The following is a 3187-nucleotide window of genomic DNA, read 5'->3' as shown; positions in this document are numbered from 1 at the left end:
CCTCCACCTGCTGGGCTCCGGCGATCCTTCCGCCTCAGCCTTCCACGTAGCTGAAACTACAGGCGTGCGCTACCACGCCCGGCTGATTTTTTGATTTATTGTAGAGATGAGGTCTCACTGCCCAGGCGGGTCTCGAACCCGCGGGCTCAGGCAATCCACTCATTTTAGCCTCCCAAAGGCGCGGGATTACAGGCTGAGCCACCAAGCCCGGTACAAATCAGGACTTTTTAAGGACTTTGTATACACCTATTTCAGCCCCATAGCCTTCCAGTACCACCTCAGAAACTGCTTATGGCCTTCTCTTTCCTGTCTAACACAGATTGTTCAAATCCCAGATTCTCTAGGCATATTTCATTCTCTATGCTGACAAGCCCAGGACTCACACAGACCCCAGTCAGCGTGACTGGAGCAAAGCCACCAACCGCTTGCCATCGGGACCACAGGGACACAGTCAGAAGCGACAGCAACAGGGTGATGATTGCTTTAACATGAGCGACACCCCAAAGAGATCACTCTGGGCTGAGGAGAAGAGACGGTCTGGAACAAGGCCTTGTTGCCAAGCAACCCCGGAGGGGATGAAATTAACGCAGTCTGTTTTTCATGTAACTGCATCTCAAATGAAAGCTGAGGCCAGAGTTGATCCCATGCAAAATTAATAATTACCGTATGATTCTTCCTTTTAAATGGCTGTTGCCTAAAGACTGAGGACTAAAGAGACCAGTATTTCCTTTATTTAAAAGGGATGAGGGAGGGAAGAAAAAAGGAAACAAGTAAATTCAGATCTTGTGTTTTTCCACTTGCGTCTTAGGAAGGAGCTCAGACATATCCATCTTAGACTGCTCTTGAATCTTCCTGGTGGGAAACCTGCTTTAAAAGCTGATCCCGAACAGACAAGACAATGTACACCAAAGTCAAGAAGATATTTATTTTTTGAGGGGCAAGAGAAAGCTTAGGACCATTTGAGACCCTTTGAATGTTCTTTTTAAAAGATCTGAAATGCACTTTTCTCCATTAGTACATTCGGAGAGGGCAAATTGCCGTAAAAATAAAAATAACCCGCTGCTTCCCCTCAGTCTCCCTAACCTCATACTAAAGGCTGAAAGAGCACAGCTTGAGATGCCCAGCCAGCAACCTTTGATTTTTGAAAACTTATTCATATTAAAAAAAAAAAGACTTGGGTGGGGGAAATAGAAAAGAAGATTCCCCCACCCCACCTGCTGGGCTGCATTAATTTGGGTTAACAGTGTAGTGAGAGCAGAGCCATGGTCCTTCTCACCAAGAGAATCTTACTGATTATTATTTTGTGGTTGTGCAATAAAACATAATCCAAAACAATGCGTTTTTAGCCAGAAACTTTTATCTCAGAAGGAAAACTTTCTTGCCTAATGGAAGGTGGGACCCAGACTTCATTCTGGGGAAAGGTGGCCACCAAGTTAAGTGACATACTTCCTCATAGTGTTTATGCAATGTGATGACCAGCATTGAGGGGTCCTTCTCTTCCCTCCCTCCTGCCACCCACCACCCTCAACTCATACTGGGCCAGTTTAAACAAACATCCTCCTAGCCAACTGGCTTCTGAGTATGAAGCAATGAGTATTTGCTGATAGCGTTGAACAGAATGTACCAGTACACAGAAAAAGCCGGATAGCAAAAAGTGTATGCTCAATTTTTAGGACCTCGATCAGTCAGGGCCTCAGCAGGAAACAGATGGTACACTCGAACTGTGTGATTGGAGGAGCAAACACTCCTCAAATAATAAAGGGATTATTTACAAAGACTGATGGAAACACTGCAAAGAACTAGTGTTACCTTGAGCGGGTCATGTGATGGGAGTCACTCCCATGTCTAGGCCAGAAGAAGCAGGAGAATTGGGAGGCAAAGGGATTGTAAGGAGAGGGCTGCTGTACTAAAATGTAACGTCTTGTGGGCTTATGACTGTCCTAGTGTCACTTGTCTCCTTTCCTCTGATGTCTGGCTTGGGTTCCCCATTTGGCTGGACCCCGCCACAAGTCAGAGCACAAGGAAGCCCTTTAAGGGAAGTTTCCCAGGGCGTGGAGCAGCAGGGAGATTGTGACACACAGGCGATTGCCAATGCTAGACCTTAATTCATCTTTCTGGTTCCCAGTCTATTCAGTCATTCAGCCAGCACTTATTGATCACCAACTTATTGATCAGCCAGCACTTATTGATCACCAAGCAGGCACTGTGTTAGGAGACACAGCAGTAAACAAGGCAGCCCTCGTGGCTCATAATCCCTTTGTCTGCATCAGGCCTGGGCTAGCTTCAAACCACATTCAAACTAAAGGTGTGCGATCACAGTCCTCCAGCTTGTACCATGGCTATCGCGTGCCTTTTCTCACACTCTTCCCTCCCATCAGGAATAGGGGTTCTCTGGTTTCTGTGAGTAGTGGCAGTAGTGGGACATGCATGTGTTGGTGTGTGTTAAGGTGGGGATATTAAAAGGGTGCAGATGACTGGGTTTGGTGGCTCACGCCTATAATCCCAGCACTTTGGGAGGCGGAGGTGAGAGGATTGCCTGAGCCCATGGGTTGGAGACCCGCCTGGGCAACTTGGCGAGACCTTGTCTCTACAATTAATCAAAAAATTAGCTGGGCGTGGTGGTGCACGCCTGTAGTTCCAGCTACTTGGAAGACTGAGGTGGAAGGATTGCTGGAGCCCAGCAGGTCGAAGCTGTGGTAGCTGTGAGTTTGCCACTGCACTCCAGCATGGGCAAACAGAGTGAAACTCTAACTCAAAAAAAAAAAAAAAAAAGGTACAAATATAGAAGAATCCAGAAAAAGGAAAACACCAAGTCTCAGGAAAGGCAGGAACGGAGATAAAGCCAGGTCACAGGAGCTTCTCACCGGCGTTTGGCGTTTCCTGTGAATTGACTTCTCTACCCAGGCCTGGCCTCTACCTCCTGCACGTAAACCCAGCTACCAGCTCCAGTTCACATAGGTGTGGTCCAGCTTATCTGTCCGCACCAGCCTCACTCAAGTTCACTGTCCAGCCCATGGGGGGTGGCCCTTGGACTAGCCACCTGGTCTTTGCCCAATCAGTGGCCATTTCTGGGCATAGAGCAAACAAATGGGGCTATAGATGGGGCATTTTTCTGTCTATGGAGACATCAGTGATGGCAGGACCCAAAGCTGACATGCTCAAGGGACCCCGTACAACTAGATGGTCC

Source organism: Carlito syrichta, unplaced genomic scaffold (assembly GCF_000164805.1).
Source record: "Carlito syrichta isolate Samal-C Ts95f unplaced genomic scaffold, Tarsius_syrichta-2.0.1 Scaffold101983, whole genome shotgun sequence".
Taxonomy (NCBI): domain Eukaryota; kingdom Metazoa; phylum Chordata; class Mammalia; order Primates; family Tarsiidae; genus Carlito; species Carlito syrichta.
This window is presented reverse-complemented; position numbering follows the sequence as displayed.